This window comes from Triticum aestivum, chromosome 4A, assembly GCF_018294505.1.
Source record: "Triticum aestivum cultivar Chinese Spring chromosome 4A, IWGSC CS RefSeq v2.1, whole genome shotgun sequence".
Classification (NCBI taxonomy): domain Eukaryota; kingdom Viridiplantae; phylum Streptophyta; class Magnoliopsida; order Poales; family Poaceae; genus Triticum; species Triticum aestivum.
In genome coordinates, this window is record NC_057803.1 from 731935694 (window position 1) to 731943596 (window position 7903).

General features: G+C 45.3%; 1 long non-coding RNA gene across 1 annotated transcript; it reads right to left on the bottom strand.

Moving 5' to 3' along the window:
• Positions 1-1706: 1706 nt before the first annotated feature.
• LOC123083445 (uncharacterized) lies at positions 1707-3608 on the bottom strand. The gene is made up of 5 exons (XR_006439299.1): positions 3458-3608; positions 2913-3381; positions 2633-2820; positions 2466-2545; positions 1707-1831 (listed from the first exon to the last, which is right to left on the bottom strand). It is a non-coding gene; the product is annotated as an uncharacterized lncRNA (long non-coding RNA).
• Positions 3609-7903: the final 4295 nt, after the last annotated feature.

A 7903-nucleotide genomic window follows, 5' to 3' on the forward strand; every position in this document is an offset into this window, starting at 1 on the left:
ATTTAGTACCGGTTGGTGTTACCAACCGGTACTAATGTCCTACACGCACCCGGGCCTGGCTCGTGCCACGTGGTGACACTTTAGCGCCGGTTTGTGACGAAGCGATACTAAAGGGGGCGGGGGGACCTTTAATCCCCAATCTTTAGTGCCGGTTGTCGAACCGGCACTAAAGGCCGTTACGAACCGGCACTAAAGGCCGGTTCTGCACTAGTGATCGCAGTTATTGGTTATAGGTTTTGATATATAATAACTTCCGTGCAGCGAAATAATCCGATAATAGTATAGTGGTAGGTATTCTGGCCTATCACCGGGGTGACCCGGGTCCGATCCCCGGCAACGGCGCAGTTTCTTCTGCCTAAAAGACATTATTTTTAGAAAACTCTATGTATATTAGATGTCCCCTTTTCCATTTTCTACTGTCATTTTTTCAGATTCCTCCTGCCTCCCAACTCTTTCTTGCCGTTCTTGCGGATTCATGGAGAAGGAACAAACTATACACATGCCGTTCTTGCACTTAGTGGGAAATTGCTTTTGCAATGTGGACGAAAGCCGAAGTCATCCTAGGACTTGGAAGCATAAGGATTTCTGAGAGCACTCCCAGGACATGTGCAAGAATGTATATTTGGCATGTTCGTTAGCTTGAGTAGGACTCTTCATCATGCTATGGTTGTTGAACCAGGAAACTCGATTGGGCTAGTACAAAACATCACCATGTGTGTTCTGCACATGCGCTCAGTCCTTATGAGCACACGCTGCACACCATGGTCCATTCTGGTAGCACTGCTCAATGTATTTTACTTGGATGAAAGGGAGCTAATCTAAAGATACTCGCTTCACATATGAGTGTTTATCGACTGAAGTGGGCTAAAGTGTGAATTTCGAAACACCCTAGTGACATTTACTCAATGAAAAATGTTTCGTTGATAGCACATAAGGCTAGGAAAAAAGGTCAAATTCTTGGAGTTGGAGGCAACAACTGTTACTTAAAGTGAGGTTTATCCAAAATTTGTTTAAGAGATATTAGTAAAGAAACCATTGATTAGATACTTTGGCCTCTAAGCCTGGCATAATTTTCAATTGCCAAAGAGGCAATTTACCTCTTCATGTAGAGACCAAAACAACAGTTACTAGTTGACACAATAATAATCTAAGTTCACCACCAGGTCGTTGTAGTATAGTAAATATTTCTATCTGTTATGTGGGTGACCCGGGTTTCGGCACCAGGGTAGTGGCGGTCCTAGCAACAAAATATAGGGTGCGCACACTAATAAAAATTCTACCTAATCCAAGTGTCATACTATAATACTAGACCATAAAGGCGCGCGTTGCCGCGCCCGCCCATCGTGAAAAAGTGATTACAAATATCAGCAAAACATCAATGTTCAAACAATTTATAGTTTGTATTGTGCAAATCACTCAAATTATAGTGGGACGATATCGATAGTTGGGCATGTTTATTTAAGTTATACACAGCTGATCCACTTGCAAAATAATAATTCTTACATTTTCTTTTTAGCATCATGAGGAAGGAGATGAAGAATGAATAGAGCAAACATCATTCTTTTCTTAACCACACTTTATTTCATTTACAAAATCACGGTTTCCATTATAACACATCAAAACAACTACTCAAGGGGCTCGATCATCGCATGTTGCCTTCACTGTAGCTCATTAATTGTAAGCAAAAATATTATACTATAGAAATACTGACTTCTTGTTTTGAAACAGACTCACTACAAAGAGTATCATTTGAAGAGAAAAAGTGATGCCCTCTTCTCTCCCTTGAAAGCCAAGTCCTTATGCTGAAGCTCTAGGGGCAACTTTTGGCCTGCTGGTAAGAGCATAGAATAAACACATGAATAAAATCTGAATAGAAGATCGACACAGACGTATAAGCAAAAGTCTAGTCATGCTAGAAAGTAGATGCACAAAGTTAACATATTACGTATGCAAGAAGAGCACCGAATAGCAGTACAAGAACCATGACAGAACTCGACAAATTTTTTCTCAAGGCAAAACACTTTTCTCTCAAACTGATGTTTGAAAACCCGTCACATTAGTTCCAATTTCAAGAATAAAGGGTGTGGCTCAACTGAGACTTCATAAGGACATGGAGCATATTGCAGAAAAGTTGGAACATTAATACTTACTTGTCTTGTCGTCATATCCATAGCAAAGGGAAAAGAATCAGAAGCTGGATTTCAGTTTTATTGACCAAGCGCAGAACTATATCAAACAATTACTTACAATGTTGACTACTTTACTGTTTAATAAATGGATCAATTTAATTGCTAATTCATTCTTATTATCATGAGCTGGCACAAGCATTTCATCAGCTGCAAATGCCTACCCATATAAACACAACAAAACGCAGGATAACTATCCATGCCTAAACAAGTAAAATGTACTCCCTCTATCCAACATAGCTTGAAAAACGATCTTATATTGTGGGAGGGAGGGAGTACCTAGCTAGAAGCTAAGTTGGGAAAGACAATTTGCAAGGTGTGATCAAACAACAGGCCATCTCGTCCACAATCTTTGCCACCTGATACCAAGAATATACCCAAGACTATAAGCAACCAAACAACGCAAATACAGCCTGGCCCCAATATATCCCAATGCATGAGCTTACCCCAAGTTTGTTAGACTCAATGGATTCGTAATTCCACTCTAATAAATATATATATCACCAAACATCAAGTCAGATGTTCACAGGGAATGTACGCATATCACCAGACATCATGCAAAGCTATATAGAGAAGACCTTGCGGTTCCACACAATCCTGACCCTCTAAAAAGAGATAACCCGCTCAAGGAAACCTGCCACGACAATAAAACCAATAAAGTTAATAGAAGGAGCAGACCACCCCATGCATCCAAAAACTTTGTAAGCTCTGCCGATATAGCGCAACCTTGCATCTGTTCTTCATATAAGCCGCGGTGGATATGCCCAACATAAGTGGGGTGACTGTTCTCTGGCTCCTCTCGCTGCTTCTCCTGGTTTCTTTTCTCTTTCCCCTCCTCTGACTGCATCAATCACTAAGAATATCAGGGGTTAATGCCAGCCATATTTGTGGCTTTGTTGTTTTCAGCATGATCAAGGAAGCACAGGGAAATATTTCGCCTCGCTGGAATCCAGGCCAAGAGAGCACGCACCTCTGGTCCCCTTCTTTTCCCTCAGCCCCATTTTGCTCAAATCTCTCTCTAGTTAACCCTACTGATACACCAGTCCAAAGAAAAGAAATTCAAACCGACACAATAAAATGTTCGAGGCGAAGAGGATGGATTTATCGAAAACGAGTACCTTGAACTGCCAGAACCTAACAGCCGGTGATGGACGCCGACGGCACGGGCGGCCGCCACAGCCGCCAAGGAGGAACGCTACAAGATACGAAATAAAAAACAGTAAAGAAGGGGCCTGCAGACGAAGAGTACATGGTGGGTGGACGGCACCTACGTGGATGCATACGCGCAGCAGAAGATCGCCGGCAGCAGCGGCGCAACGCGGAGGAAGGATGGCGGCGCATCACGGAGGAAGGACCAGAGGAGCAGTGGAGTTGTTCGTTCGGGGGATAGGCTGGAACCTGACGACCTGGCTTGTTCCCAAATTGGAGGAACTGGGCCTTCGACGGCCCGATTACGCAGAGAATCAGAAGCTCGTTCTGTGGAGTAGCGGCCCGCGAAACGGTGCCTGGATCGCATGCGGAACGACCTGTGGCGATAGAGCTGAATCTAGAATGTACATTAGAGCGATCCGACGGCCAAGAAGCTCAAAACGCTGTGGAGGCTCGTAGGTAGCTGTGTTATACTGTTTTTCAATATGGCAACAAAATAACACAAAAGCCCCAAGAAAATATCACAATATTATCATTCAGGAAATATATTCCAAGTTTACGAAATATTTAATATGAGTTTCAATCTCTATATCGGAATGGACCAAAGGCGGGGAATCAGGACAGTGTATTCTGGTTTCTTCGGTTTGCCTTTCAGTTGCCACTTCGGGGTTGTCAACTTCCTTATTTCTCCTCAGGATTCTCAAAAAGCAACTTAAGTTCACCATTCCTTTTCATCTTGACTCTTTCTATCCTACAAGTTCAACAAAAAAGAACAAGATAAGTAGGAAGGCAGGAAACAATGTCGCGATAACAATATGGTATACATTCACCTATTGTATTCATCCAAGAAAAAACAATTGCATATAAGCATATATATATATCATCACTAGCATCAGTTCAGCAAACATCAATGCATCAATTCTATACATCTATGAAAAAAATCATAGCATCATTAGCAGGAACTAGAAAGACAAAAATAAAGGTGGCATTGGTTCTACCTTGCTCAAGTTTGTAGATGGAGGATGGACTGATGGAGAATAACTTGTTGGTGGAAATCTCTTGAGACGAGGTCGGGGAAGGAGTACCCTTGATCTGCTGCTTGCTCAATTGTGCTCTGGCCTTCGGGCGGCCGGCGAGGTGAGGAGAGCCAAGACCCGAGAGCGGGCGGCTCGTGGCTGGCCGACGACAAACGGGAGTTGGAAGGGGAGCATGGGAGGCGGGGAGGGGAGTGAGGGAGGGCAAGCCGGCGAGGAAGAGAGGAGGAGGAGAGGGACGCACGAAGAAGCAGTTGCGCGCCTGCGCCTGCGCCGCTGCGGTGATGTATTGGAGAGGAAGACCAGCAGTGGAGACGAGCGGAGGATGCGCCGCACGACCAGATTAGGTCGTCTCTGGTGTAGAGACTGGAGTGGGCTGTGACACTGTGCTCCAATGGCCTGTTTCGGGCCAAAATCAATATGTATATGCCATGGTAAAAAAGAAAAACTGTCAGAAATCTGGGTGTGCCACGGCACAACGTGCACACCCTATAGGTCTGCCAATGCACCAGGGACAACGAGTTTTTTAACGTACATGAAATGTAGTATTCCTTTTCACAAAAAATCTCTGGATTTGAGAAAGTAAGTTCTCTTTCCATTTCCTCCCAACATTTTCATGTGTTTTTTTTGCATATTCATGGACAAAGAACAACCTAATCATTGGCATTATTATTAAAATAATCATCACGAACTTTATTAGTCAGTTACCATCACTCCTACCTCTATCCCTCTAACCTCAGTAGCCACTTTCCTATTAGCAGTACTACCATATGAGTCACTTCAACCAGCATTATTATTAAAGCTTCTGTCCGTTAGACTGCTTTCTATCCGAGTGAAGTACGCCCAAGTGATGATACCCCTTCTCGATTCGGGTAGCTTGTCCCAAGTGACAAACCCCCATCATGCACGATTGGTACTTCTATACTTGACAAATGTGGGCTTGGGACTCCATAGGCTTCTGCTGGGTTTTTGGTCATTGTGGGCCTACATAGCAGGAGATAACTGGTTAGCCAAGGGATCTCGCACCACGTCGATTTTTTGCCTGATGTGCCAGCTGAGGCCCCTAGGTTGTCCTAGGCCACTTTGGAAATACTTGGAGTACAATCCGGAATACTTGGAGTACCATGCGATGATATCGGATCCGTGGAGGACTCTACCTCCATCGATGTAGCATGCCTAGTTCTGTAATCTTAGGACCCCTCGTATGTTATATACCGGAGGCTGGGCTCATCGTAGTGATCATACATTATCTCTGTACTATACATGTACTTTGTACACACTCCAACGTAATATACACAAGCAGGAAGTAGGGTATTATCACGTACGGAGAGCCCGAACCTGGGTAAAACCTTGCCCCTGTTACCATCGTGCCAAGTTGCGTAGCTAGGATAACCTACCGAGAGATCTGTCAGATTTAGCTCCGACACAATGATCTTAGGTTTGTTTTGCTCTCATAGTGACGATTGTTATATTTTCCATGTTCATAGTGATGATGCATGCGACTTGAGATGGTGAATGCAACGACATTATCAAGTTCTGGTCATCTAGTACACTTTGAGCTCGAACTGATATGCACAGAACATATATCAGCGAGCAAGTGTTCCGAGGGAGGGGATAATCTTAATAGTTCAGACATGCCAATATGCTCCTTTTATGGTGTTATTGAATCGCATGCATGAAAGAATTCATTGCATGGTTGTTGTACCATATGGTATCAAGTGGTACGGTAATGTATGTGATAGTGTTCCTATTTAAGCATGAGAACGGATATGGAATAATATCATCACTTGCAACAAAGCCTGTTGGAAATATGCCCTAGAGGCAATAATAAATTAGTTATTATTATATTTCCTTGTTCATGATAATTGTTTATTATCCATGCTATAACTGTATTGATAGGAAACTCAGATACATGTGTGGATACATAGACAACACCATGTCCCTAGCAAGCCTCTATTGACTAGCTCGTTGGTCAACCGATAGTCATGGTTTCCTGACTATGGACATTAGATGTCGTTGACAACGGGATCACATCATTAGGAGAATGATGTGATGGACAAGACCCAATCCTAAGCCTAGCACAAAGATCGTAGTTCGTATGCTAAAGCTTTTCTAATGTCAAGTATCTTTTCCTTATACCATGAGATTGTGCAACTCCCGGATACCGTAGGAATGTTTTGGGTGTACCAAACGTCACAACGTAACTGGGTGGCTATAAAGGTGCACTACAGGTATCTCCGAAAGTGTCTGTTGGGTTGGCACGAATCGAGACTGGGATTTGTCACTCCGGTTGAGGGAGAGGTATCTCTGGGCCCACTCGGTAGGACATCATCATAATGTGCACAATGTGACCAAGGGGTTGATCACGGGATGATGTGTTACGGAACGAGTAAAGAGACTTGCCGGTAACGAGATTGAACAAGGTATCGGGATACCGACGATTGAATCTCGGGCAAGTACAATACCGCTAGACAAAGGGAATTGTATACGGGATCGATTGAGTCCTTGACATCGTGGTTCATCCGATGAGATCATCGTGGAACATGTGGGAGCCAACATGGGTATCCAGATCCCGCTGTTGGTTATTGACCGGAGAACGTCTCGGTCATGTCTGCATGGTTCCCGAACCCATAGGGTCTACACACTTAAGGTTCGATGACGCTAGGGTTATAAAGGAAGTTTGTATGTGGTTACCGAATGTTCTTCGGAGTCCCGGATGAGATCCCGGACGTCACGAGGAGTTCCGGAATGGTCCGGAGGTAAAGATTTATATATGGGAAGTCTTATTTTGGTCGCCGGAAAAGTTTCGCACTTTATCGGCATTGTACCGGGAGTGCCGAAAGGGGTCCGGGGGTCCACCGGGGGGGTCCACCTGCCCCGGGGGGCCACATGGGCTGTAGGGGGTGCGCCTTGGCCTATATGGGCCAAGGGCACCAGCCCCAAGAGGCCCATGCGCCAAGGAGACTTGGGGAGGGGAGAGTCCTAAAAGGGGAAGGCACCTCCGAGGTGCCTTGGGGAGGATGGACTCCTCCCCCCCTTGGCCGCACCCCTTCCTTGGAGGAAGGGGCAAGGCTGCGCCCTCCCCCTCTCCCTTGCCCCTATATATAGTGGAGGGGAGGGAGGGCAGCCGCACCTGAAGCCCTGGCGCCTCCCTCCCTCCCGTGACACCTCCTCCTCTCCCGCAGGTTCTTGGCGAAGCCCTGCAGGATTGCCACGCTCCTCCACCACCACCACGCCGTTGTGCTGCTGCTGGATGTAGTCTTCCTCAACCTCTCCCTCTCTCCTTGCTGGATCAAGGCATGGGAGACGTCACCGGGCTGTACGTGTGTTGAACGCGGAGGTGCCGTCCGTTCGGCACTAGGATCTCCGGTGATTTGGATCACGACGAGTACGACTCCTTCAACCCCGTTCTCTTGAACGCTTCCGCTTAGCGATCTACAAGGGTATGTAGATGCACTCTCCTTCCCCTCGTTGCTGGTTTCTCCATAGATAGATCTTGGTGACAAATAGGAAAATTTTGAATTTCTGCTACGT